The 12,475-nt window shown below is 41.3% G+C and overlaps 2 long non-coding RNA genes across 3 annotated transcripts; one reads left to right on the forward strand and one right to left on the reverse strand.

Moving 5' to 3' along the window:
* Positions 1-1,496: 1,496 nt before the first annotated feature.
* Positions 1,497-5,622, forward strand: LOC129182199 (uncharacterized). The gene is made up of 3 exons (XR_008570587.1): positions 1,497-1,790; positions 5,297-5,422; positions 5,486-5,622. It is a non-coding gene; the product is annotated as an uncharacterized LOC129182199 (long non-coding RNA).
* Positions 2,059-3,893, reverse strand: LOC129182198 (uncharacterized). 2 transcript variants are annotated; one of them, XR_008570586.1, is made up of 2 exons: positions 3,610-3,893; positions 2,059-3,216 (listed from the first exon to the last, which is right to left on the reverse strand). It is a non-coding gene; the product is annotated as an uncharacterized LOC129182198 (long non-coding RNA). The 2 variants fall into 2 exon arrangements; XR_008570585.1 differs by having other exon boundaries at positions 3,385-3,893.
* Positions 5,623-12,475: the final 6,853 nt, after the last annotated feature.

Raw genomic sequence — 12,475 nt, forward strand, 5'->3', positions numbered from 1 at the left:
CACTTCAGACACAAGTAGAACGCAGACGGCAACCAACCAGTTTTCAACAACATTGTTGTTGTGCTGCGGGCGTGTCCAGTCTTGCGCCACGTTGGGAGAGGAGTTGTTACTAGTGCAAACCTTTCACCTTTTTGCACCTGCTTAACCCACTGCTTTGTCATTTGCTTATTTAAAAAAAAAACTTCTATTATAATAATAATACCCTAAATGAACACCAACGAAGGGGTGCTCCATTGAAGTGAAAGAGCTCTATATGGTTGTTACCTTTCCACTTTCTCCTGCACTCCAAATCATTCTTTTATTCATTTTATTTGTCAGCAACACTTTTAATTCAAACAGCTTAAAAATACTAATTCATTGCTTTAATGTAGAAACGGTTTGATAGTGACAGGAAGTCTCATGACTATTTGAAGCAGAAATTGTAGTTTGAATAACAGCCACTAAAGGAAAACATTGCGCTGTGAGCTAAGCCCCCTCGAAGGGACAACGAAGACCGAAATACACACACACACACACGCTACATGAAAGAAAAAGAAGAAACAGAGATGTTAAGAAATGCAATAAGAAAAAATGTAAATAAAAATGTAATAAGAGTAAATAAATAAGAATAAATATAATTAATGATCTAGAAAAGACAATGGAATACATGGACAGTTTGGATTTTGAGATGGCTGGACTGAATGTCAACTGCCCTGGATGTCATGTTCCGTGTGTGTCGCTCTGCTGCCACCTGTCTGCTGTGTCTTGTAGTGCACGACGCTGTCCTGCTCAGCGGAGTTGATTACACATACCTGTTCCTAATTATCCTGCTCCTTCATCATTTGTTCTCACCTGCTCATCGTCAACTTCCAACTGGTCTCTTTTTCTCTGTATTCTGCCGTGCCCTGCGTGCTTATCCCGCAGTATTTATCAGCCTCATGCTAAGGTTATTCTGCTATGTTTTCAGCAGCTATTTCTGTTAACTCAAGTGTTTTTTTCCTGCCCTTTGTTCTCCTAGACAGTGTCTTTTTGTTAGTACCTTTTTGTCTATCGCCCGGTGTCTTTTTGTTATACCTTTTTGCATACTCCCTTGTTTACTCCTTTGAATTAAAACGTCTTTACAGCGTTACAAGGCTGTGCGGTTCATTCTCTGCATCTTGGGATCCAAACTCCAGGCCCAGGCATTCGTGACACTGGACCTGGAGTCCACCAACCTGCAAGCTCTTAAAATGTTAGGACACATCTCCACTGATCTTGGAGACACATGGAAAGCTAAGGGATGATCCTCCCTGAGCTACAACCTTATCGTGGTGGAGTATGGAACAAGTCCTCCTCAAGAGGGGCTGGACTTTATTCCTCTCTGGCGTTGCCAGCAGTGAGGGGGTGACAATTCTTGTTGCGCCCCGGCTCGTGGCCTTTCCGTGTGTGTTTACTCCAAATCTCCAAGGACATGTAACTGTTGTAAAAAGAGAACACAAATTCTATGACCAACAGTCTGACCTGCTGGTAGATGGATACACTTCCACAGACATTTCGACAAAATTATGATGAACATCTTTTGTTTTATAACGTCACATCAAGTAGGAATTGTAGTATACCAAATCAAACATATTTGTTGATATTGTTGGAGAAGCTAAAATCCATCTACAACCGAAAACTTGTTCTGAGGCGCCGCACGGCAACAAGACTGACTCTGACAATGACGACAGGGAACCTGGCGTGTTTGATGGAGAACTTGCCCCGCTGTGCATTTGGGATACAGAAGATGAGGACTTTGATGGATTTGTGGATGAGGATTGATCAAATATAACGTGAGTACATTGTTAAATACTTCAATAAAGTACAACCAAACTCAGTTTTGCTCCCGCTGCCTTTTTAAAAACATGTGCTAGCATGTTTTAGCGTGCATGCATGCTACCGTATGTTTTAGGCTAGCGTATGTTTTACCATACCTGCGCCTTTTGATACGGTGCGCCTTATGGTCGCGAAAATTGTTGGGATTAGAGGCCTCCTGTGACTTCAGGCCATCAATTCCCGTGGGTGTCGAATTGGAGGAAAGGAGACTAGATTACTACCATATAATCAAATGTGAATATTTATTCTTGACAAACAAACCTAATACAATCGGAGCTCCGGGCCTAGCGTCTTTCCCTATAGGCCTACACAGAGGTTGGTCTTAATACAGGGTCAGACAGGAAGAGCACAGCTAACTATCCCTGCCCGGTCCTTATACATTTTTAGATGCAAATGTAGGTTGATCCTCAGCCAATGGGAGAAGACAGCGCCCGTCACTGTAGATGTTGGAGAGCCAATCAGATGCTGCTGAAGGTGTGGTGTTGTAGTCCCCGAGGACCAATTAGATGTCTCTGGAGGTGTGGTGTTGTAGTCCCTGAGGACCAATCAGCAAAGTGGGGTGGCACCCGCGATGTGAGAAGCGGGCCTTTGTTCGTTGTGAAGGTCAACCAGCTGCTGTAAGCAGGATGTTGCTATGGTTTGAGTACTCCCTCCTTGAGCTGCTTATCAGTTGTGAGGTATGTGTGGATGAGATAATGAGAGCAGGCCATGAGAACACTATGTGTTTTGTGTGACTACCTGTATAAAATGGATGTGAGCGGCTTAGCAGATTATTATGCATATAATAAGAACACAAATGAGATATAAAACCCTTCAAAATACAGTACATTAAGTTTGGATAATACGATTATGATAATCATTTAAAACAGGGGTGCCCAAACTTTTTCCACCGAGGGCCGCATACTGAAAAGTCAAAGGATGTGGGGGCCACTTTGATATTGGTATGTTTTTTTAAAATATATATATTTAGTAAAAATGTTTAACGTACAGTATGTATAATGAAAGACAAAGCTTTGTGTTACAGTGTCAACATTCAAGCTTTTCCTCCTTTTTATTGGTTTAATTTTATTTCCACCATGTGCCGTGGCCCAATAAAAAAGAAGCTGCTGGCCGCCAATGGCTCCCAGACCGCACTTTGGACACCCCTGGACTAAATGAAGAAATGTGTTCCTCTAAAAGCAGTGCATTGGTTTGTAACTGTTAAAGCATCAATGCCTGTTTATTTAAGTACGAGTAATTGAATGATTTGCATTTACATGAGAGTGGACACGTGTGCTTCTTTTCCTCTATGTCACTGCTACTACTAACTACTAGCTCAGCTTATTATGTCCAAGAGTCACAAACTGGCGGAACGCCAGAAGTAGAACGCAGAGAAGCAGAAGTCTGTGTAACAAAAAAAGGAACAGCTCATACAAGTACAACTCAAAACTAGCCTCGGGAAAAAACAAGACAAAACTTTACAGAAAGCGCTGCTTACACGAACTAGCAGGAGAAAAATACAAAACTGAAAATCACTGCTGAACTGCAGCAGGAACAAACGTGGGTACTTACAGGTCGACTGCCGAAGACCAGGCAGGAACAAAAACACAAGGAAAGCTAAGGCAGGGAGGAGCAGGCAACAGGTGTGTGTGATGGCACGGTATAAGTAGTCAAGGTGGAATTGCTTGCAGGTGTGTGACGAACTCCTCCCAGGCCAATCAGCATGACAAGCAGAGGGCAGCAATGCAGCACATGACAGTATTCCCCCTCTTACAAGGCGACCCCCTGGCGGCATACCTGGCTTATCAGGATGGAGAGAGTGGAATTCACGGATAAGGGATGGGTCGAGGATACAGGAGCGGTATACTCATGATCGCTCCTCTGGTCCATATCCCTCCCAGTCGACCAAATATTGCACACCCCTACTGTTACGATGGCGTTTGTCGCTCTGCTGCTGCCTGCTGTGTATTTATTTGCTCTCTGTGCAGCTTCAGCCGGTGTGGGTGGAGTTCCCAGCACACACCTGCAGGCAATCTCATCAGGCACCCTTCATATACCCAGCGGCAACTAGGAGCCAGTGCCAGATTGTACTCCTTGCTACCCCCCGTTACCTGTTCCGCTTGGTCCGGCTCCTTACCTGCTTCCCTGCTTTCTGGCTCACCTTCGTTACCGCTTACTATTGTGCTTTGGACTTGTATACTCACAGTTGTTCCGGCTCAGGTTTGCCTGTAGTACTTCTCAGTTGTATTATAGTTACTTCCTGTCAGCCTTTTGCTGACAGTGTTTTGTGTTCTTGCTTTTGGTTTGTGACTTTTCTTGTGTTGTACTTTTTCCCCCGCTACGGGACACCCTTTGTTATTAAACCTTTTGTATTTGATTTTGGACTGTCGTCTCTGCATTTGGGATCCACCACCTTACCAGTGGCTCCACCCATTGTGACACCTACCCTTCCTTCTGAGTCTAATGTATGCTAGTAGGCCATTGATCATGTGCGGCAGAGGCGGTGGACTCGTAGACACAACTGGTTAATCATATTTCTAAGAACATCGTAATCATATTCTGAACGACAGCAGGTGCATTTGTGAGTCCAAATGGCATAACAAAATACTCAAAGTGTCCCAGCAGTGTGTTAAAGGCTGTCTTCCACTCCTCTCCATCCCTAATCCATACCAGATGGTAAGCGTTGTGCAAATCAAGCTTGGTAAACATTTTGGCCGGGTGAAGGAGAAGTCCATAAGGGGTAAGGAATAGCTATTTTTGACAGTACGGTAATTTAATTCAAACACCGGTAGTCTATGCAGGGCAAAGTGACTTATCTTTCTTCTCTACAAAGAAGAATCCAGCTCCCAAAGGGGATGAGGAGGGACGAATAAGGATGAGTAAATATTGAAAGATTTCCCCGCCCCTTCTCTTGATGAGAGCATTTCGTTCACAACATGCCCGTTTAACAGTAGATTCCGTTCACTCAACAATCATAGGGTCGTACGCGTAGCACTACCTTTCAAATTTGCGCCTCCTTGGTTCAGCCATTTCTGGTTACCTGCTGCAATTTTTATCCTGTGACTGCTTTGTTTGTGGAGACACTGCCTTGTTCAAGACAGTAGTGTCACCAAGTGTTCAAACTAAGAAGCACAAAACAGTTAAGTACATGTTCTATGAGAGATATAGTGCATTATATTTTCAGACTTAGACACAGGCCAGTCAAAAATGGATGGCGGGCCGCATTTGGCCCACAGGCCATAGTTTGGACACCTCTAGTTTGAAACATAAATTACAGATTTAATTGAGGCCATGAAACAACAATTTGGTCTAAAAATAGACAGAGAGGGACTCGGATGGAAAGAACATGATCAAACAAAGAAGGACGTTTTTGAACCACAGGTTGATGAAGAGAGTGAACAGCCAGATATCGGATAAATACTGACTTAAATTAACTTCAAATAATGATGATCATGATGATAATGTTGTAAATCATGAATTACAGATTTACATGACGCTGCACAGGAGATAGTAATAGAAGACGGGGGTACAGAGGAAGAATCATCTTCTATTGTGACAGACGCAGAGCAGGAGTCAGCAAGGGATGCCCAAGACTCAGAAGCAATACCAGGTAATGTGAGTAAATGTGTTTTGTTTTTTTTCCTGATAATACAATAATACAAATATTTCACAGAAAGATACAGAAAGAAATGCCAAAGCAGAAGAAGATGGAGAGACAGAGGAAAAAGAAGCAGAGGTCGACAAAGGCTGATGTCTTCTCACCCCTAACCGTAACCCTAACCTTAATCTTGAACTCTAAATCTAAACCTTAACGCTAACCCCAACTCTAAACTTCTAACTCTAAACCGCTAACCCTAACGCTAACCCTGTATCCCTAACCCACTAAAACTAACCCTTAACCCACTAACCCTAACCTCCTAACCCCACCCCCAACCCTAACTCTCTAACTTCAACCCTAGCCCTAACCCCTAATCCCCAACCCTGCCTGCAACCCTAACCCTAACCCCCTAACTCTAACCCTGTATCCCTAACCAGATAAACCTAACCCTTAACCCTCTAACCCTAACCCGCTGACCCTAACCCTCAAACCCTAACCCCTAATCACAACCCCTAACCTAACGCGAAACCCCCTAACCTTAACGCTAGCCCAAACTCCTTAACCCTAAACCTAACCCTTACCTTAATCCTAGACTTGTCGTGCAGGTAGTACGCGACCAAAGAGCGTGTGGTGGCGCCAAATGTAAGTTGGAGAACACACTTGATTGTGAAATCATCCAAAAGAAAAAAGGACATTTGCATATTCTATACTATAGCAAAACTCAATTATGCTTCAGTCACTCAACACTGACAGCCTTATCGACGTTGTTAAAGAAGGGGAGAATCCTCTCAAACTGGGAGATTACTTGGGACATTTGACTGATGAATTGAATGGTGACAGCATTCAGGAATTTGCAGCCGCAGGGCCCTAAAAGTTACGCTTACCAAACCCGAGACAGTGGGAAAATGTCGTGAAGGTGAAAGGTATCACACAAACACAAGAGTGCTTTGAACGCGTTGATTTTGACAACGTCAAAACTATCGTAGAAGGTTACATTCAATCACATCAGACAGAGGCAGCTGCGCTTGAAACGCCTCAGCATAATATTATATGTGATAAAAGGGGGTTTCATTTGAAAAACACAACATTCATGAAAAGGCTAAAGGTTAAGGGTGGTGTACAACAAAAGACGGATCTTGCCTGATGGAACAACTCTGCCGTTTGGCTATTAGCACAAAATGTTGATATGGGACAGGTTGATTTTGACCCTAGATTACTGTTGCCGTTTTCATGTTTGATTTCAGGCCCCGGCGGTTGTGGCAAAAGTTTTTTGGTAAAAGGTAAAACTGTGAATATGTGATGAGATGTGTGCATCAAAATATTGTATAGATTTATACCTCTTATCAGCTTATGTACGATGAAATGCAAAAAACAAATAAAAGACTGAAATTTGTGGAAGGACTGCCTGGTGCCAAACAACTCCCATCCCCATTGGTCACTTGCAGATGAAGGCAAAGTAGTGTGTCTGAGAGATCCAGATATTTACCACCATCACCTGGGATAAAGAATTCAACTGATCCATCATTAGTAAGAGCCGACAGCGGTAAAATGTCAACATACTGGCTTTGCTCGATCAACATCTGAGTTATGGGGGATGAAAACAGATCCAGTTCCGTCAAGGTGCATTCCTGTGATTTGTGGTGTAACAGCGCCATCTTTTGGGTAATGTCCTACGAGTTAAGACAAAATGTCGACATTGCTTCTTCAGCATCTTCTACGTGACACTGATTTATTTTTTCTACATTTTTTATACCCGTTGATGCGTAATCCGATAGGTCTCTTTGAAGCTCTTCTGGCCAAAACCATCAAGCCTGAGCCATCTTGCCCTTTCTCATTTCGATGCATTTTCTCCATCACACGCCCAGCCACATTCGTTACAATGTTTCTGGCTACTGTTTTTAAGTGAGGTTGTGTTGGGGATCGATGCCTTTTTTAACAAGTGGCATGACAAGGCGAAATATGGAATTCATCCATCTTCTTCTGCTTATCTGAGGTTGAGGCGCGGGGGCAGCAGCCTAAGCAGGGAAGCCCAGACTACTTCTTCGACCAGCTCCCCCTGGCGGATCCCAGGCCAGTTGATTGATTGATTGATTAAAGTTTAACGACACTATCAACACAAAGTATCATGTAAGTGTCTGGACCTTAATATGTGAAGTTATTAATGACAAAACCTGTTTCTCGGGAGTGTAATCTATCAATTTAATTATGGAGTAGAGCTTGTAAGATAGAAAGGGTGACCTACTTTACCGGGCAAAATTCCCTACTCTTTTCGAACAGAGAAGTACGGTAGGTTCTTTAATGTTCAAATGGTGTGGCTTTTCTTTATACGGGATGGCGGCTTAAAGTCTCCTCTGTAAGACTAGATACTGAATAAAATGGCCTGCCAAAGGGCCCGTTTCCATTATCTAAAACCTAATAAAAAGATTTATTTCTTTAAGAAACTCTATGATGCATGATCGCGGAACTTTGCTGAACAAGGTTTTCAGATCAGGTACATTATAAAAATTGACACGGATGTGAGCAAACTCAATGCATTCAAGAAGAATATGTTTAACTGAGAGTGTACTATTACATGATATACACTGGGGAGGATTTTCTGCTGCAAGTAAATAGGCGTGTGATAAGCGAGAATGACCAATTGGAATACGAGTTAGCACAGCGTCTTCCCGTCGCTTAGCTAATGGGATTGTAGTACGTGGTTCAATTATAGGCTGATGTTGGTAGAGTTTGTTACCGGGATTTAAATCCCATGACGTTTGCCACTTTATTTTTATGTATTCATTAATCTTTGGTTTTAAGTCTGTATAGGGTATCTTCATTTCTGTTACAGCCATATTAAGTGCCTCTTTTGCTAACATATCAGCTTTTTCATTCCCTTTGATACCTATATGGCTCTGTATCCAAACAAAAAATACCAGTTTAGATAATACACCGACTTTGTATAATGATTCTAGTAACTGAACAATATAGGGATGTTTAAGATCTCTACATTGTAAAGCCATTAGACTAGATAGAGAGTCTGTGAAAATAACAAATTGTTTTCCATCAGTGTTTTGTATTATACCCAAAGCCATTTTCAAAGCCAACAACTCGGCAGTGTATATGGAAGCACTGTCTGGTAATCTAACCTGTTCTTTTATTGTGCCACTAATACAGGCTGATCCTACTTTATTGTGATCTTTTGATCCATCTGTATAGATAGCATTGTAGTTCCTATATTTGTGTCTTATTTCTCCAAATCTATCCAGGTAGACCAGATCACTTGTAACGCCCTTTTTGAATGTTGTTAATGTCAAGTCAATTAAAGGCTCGCTGATCACCCAAGGAGGAATATTGGGTACTAAGAATGGAGAAATATCATACATCAGTGGTACCAAGAACTTGCATTAGAGCTTCTCGAACACGAAAGCCAAACGGTTTGATGGAAGATGGTTTAAGGTCGTAAAAAACCTGGTATTGTGGTCTGAAGGTATGTTCATACGTTGGATTTAATGGGTTATTCTTTAATTTGATTGCATAGTTAACAGATAGTTTTTGATATCTTAAATGCAGTGGAGGCTCATTTGCCTCCACATATAAGCTTTCCATTGGAGAAGTACGAAAAGCTCCAAGGCAAATTCTAAGTCCTTGATTTTGTATTGGTTTTAACTTATCAAGGTAGGACTTTCGAGCAGAGCTATAAACTGCACAGCCATAATCAAGTTTTGATCTGACTAAAGACCTATAGAGATGTAGCAGGACAATGCGATCTGCACCCCAATCCATTTTAGATACTACCTTTAAAAGGTTTAAGGCTTTATGGCATTTTTGTCTGACATGATCAATATGAGCCTTAAAGGTTAGCTTGTTATCAAATACCAGATATTTTGTTTGTTGAGTAACCGGGATGACAGAACCATTTATTTTAACTTCCGGATCAGGGTGTAAAGACCTTTTATTGCAGAAGTGAATGCATACCGTCTTTGTTCTTGAGAAGCAAAAACCATTTTCATCAGCCCACTTTTCAATTCTATTTAGGCAGTTCTGTAAAATTGTTTCTATGGTCAGCATATTCTCCGAAGAGCAAGAAATACAAAAGTCGTCCACAAACAATGATCTGTCCAACCGAGGGGTGACAACGTCCACAATGTTGTTGATCTTTAACAAAAACAAAGTAACAGAAAGTATGCTACCCTGAGGAACTCCCATTTCTTGATTGTATAATTTTGAGAGGGTCGATCCAAGGCGAAGTCGGAACACTCTATCTCTGAGGAAGTTTTTAATGAAAATCGGCAGTCTGCCTCCTAACCCAACATTATAAAGATCTCTCAGAATACCATACTTCCAGGTGGTGTCATATGCCTTCTCAAGATCAAAGAAGACAGACACCACATGATGACCTCGAATAGTGCCATTACGAATAAAAGTCTCTAGTCAAATAAGCTGATCAACAGTACTTCTACTTAATAGTACTTACTACTACTTAATTTGTTGGTTTTGATGCATCTTTTCCAGGCTTTTGGGATTGGAATAATGATAGCCTCACGCCAAGAAACGGGAAAAACACCCGTTCTCCAAATTCTATTAAAAATATCCAATACAACTGAAAGGGACACATCAGGTAAATGCTTTAAAAACTGATAATGAATATCATCTGGGCCAGTTGCCGTATCGTGAGATTTCTTGATTGAATCTCTCAATTCGGCAATGCTAAATGGGATGTTGTAATCTTCCTCATTGTTTGATAGAAAATTAAGATCCTGACTTTCAGCTTCATCCTTATAAATTCTAAATGTTGGGGAATAGTGGTCAGTTGATGAGTTATTTTCAAATTCCTGTGCTAGCAAATTCACAATGTCGGGCCTTTCTGTACATTTATTTCCATCTGCTTATGTTAAATAGGAAACAGAATTACTTATGTACTTTCCACTTATTTTTCTAATAATTTCCCATACTTTTTGAATAGATGTATGAATATTCAATTTAGAAATATAATTCTGCCAAGACTGTCTTTTTGCTTTTTTAATGATGTTGCGAGCTTTAGCACGTATCTGCTTATATTTTTGTAAATTATCATTATTCGGGTGTTTTTTAAATGTCCTCAGTGCTTTTTTTTAATGGTTTTTTACAGCTTCCTTGCATTCAGTATTAAACCAAGGATTGTGTCTACGAGGGGAAGAACTTGATTTTGGTATTGTGCTAGTAGCTATGTTAAGTAATGAACGAGAAAGAAAGTTAAGTGGATCTTCTGTATGTCTGAGTTTGTCATGATTTATATTTAGTGAACACTGTTCTGAAAAAGCATTCCAGTTGGCTCGGTGGAGTTGCCAATTTGGAATTCTTTCTTCTGGTAAACACTTTACGAGTTTTATAAAAATAGGAAAATGATCACTGCCACATTGATCACTATGTACACTCCACTGAAAATCCATAAAAATTGTTGGAGAGCAAATAGATAAATCGATAGCCGTCATTGAGCCCGAGGCCGAGGGGAGGTAAGTAGCAGACTTATCATTCAAGAGGCATAAATCAAAATGTTCAATTGTCCGTTCAACAATATTACCAAAGCTGTTTACATTTTGACTACCCCAGAGGGGATTGTGGGCATTAAAATCGCCAACTCATAAAAAGGGTTCTGAAAGCTGGTCAACCAGACTATCCATTTCTGTTTGAGAGAGTTGAAATCTGGGTGGAATATACACTGAACATATAGTAAAGGTGCAATGCAGTGTTACCTTAGCTGTGATAGCTTGGAGATTGCTTTGAATATCCACAATTTCATGTGGAATTCCCTTTTTTATTAAAAGAGATGAGCCTCCGATAGGTCTACCATCTACCACAGAATTACTGAAGGTGTTAAAAATGTTATAATTCCGAAATGATATATTGTCAGACAACCTCAGGAATGTTTCCTATAAACAAATAACAGAAGGGTTGTGATCATACAAAAGACGCTTTATTTCCTCATAATTTGGTTTCAGACCACGGCAATTCCATTGAATGACGGCTATTTCTTTATCATTACCCATTTAAGTATTGTCTTTCTTTTTGACAACTTGTATTTTGGACGTCTGAGTGGTGGGGGGAGTCACGTCCATATCATCTTCCCCCTCAATTGATAGAACTTCATATTTATTTATAGTAGTTAAACTTTGTGGCACATTAAGCTTTGGCTTAACACTTTTTACTTTACCTGTTTGCTTTTTCGTTTGTTGGCCATTGCGAGCTGCACCACTACCAGAAGCACTTCTGGCAGGAGGATCTCGTGACAGGCTTCGACTTCTACGATTTTCATTTGTTCCTTCAATAAATTATGTGCTTGTGCCATCCTGTCCACTTCCATCAGTATATCTCCAGATCTTAGGCGGGATATTGTCCTAACACATCCGGCCAGCCCCTCAATGCCTTTGTTAATCGCGAAAGGCGAAAATTTGAGTGGCTGGTTCGGATCGCTACACTGAATGACCAGAAATCTTGGGAAAGATTTCTGGTCCTCGTTAGAGTCACTTGATCTACTTCTCTTCATTTGTTTTGTTTTAGATGCCATATTGAATGATTTAGGATTCAGTACCATTGCTCCCCACCCACCACCGAGCCCAACAACGGGACGCCATATATATAAGGAAAAACATCTTATACTGACGACAGGGATACAGCAGTACTATACTCTGAACGTAGTAAGTTACACCCAGATTGACCTGATTGAGCAGCTGCCTTCTAAAATACAAATCTAGATAAAGATGGTTAATTCAGTTATGTAGATTACAAAGTAATGTAAATATTAATTAATATTAATTATGTTACTTTAGTTGTATTTTAGGGCTAAACACCACCAGCCGATTGGTTATATCCAGGCCTATATAACCACCCGACTAGATTAATCCAGGGCCAAAGTGATGTGTTGCTTCAGGAGGACCGCAGTCTCACCATCCACTCAATCACCAGGATCCCTTTCTCCACCGACACGGGTCGCAGTCCACGGCAAACAGACCGTCCCACTTAGTCGCCTCTTACGACCTGCTGGGAGTACAGCGGGCCTATTCTACACCCCGAACCCGCAGGGGTACCCAGGCCAGTTGAGAGACG

This window comes from Dunckerocampus dactyliophorus, chromosome 6, assembly GCF_027744805.1.
Source record: "Dunckerocampus dactyliophorus isolate RoL2022-P2 chromosome 6, RoL_Ddac_1.1, whole genome shotgun sequence".
Taxonomy (NCBI): domain Eukaryota; kingdom Metazoa; phylum Chordata; class Actinopteri; order Syngnathiformes; family Syngnathidae; genus Dunckerocampus; species Dunckerocampus dactyliophorus.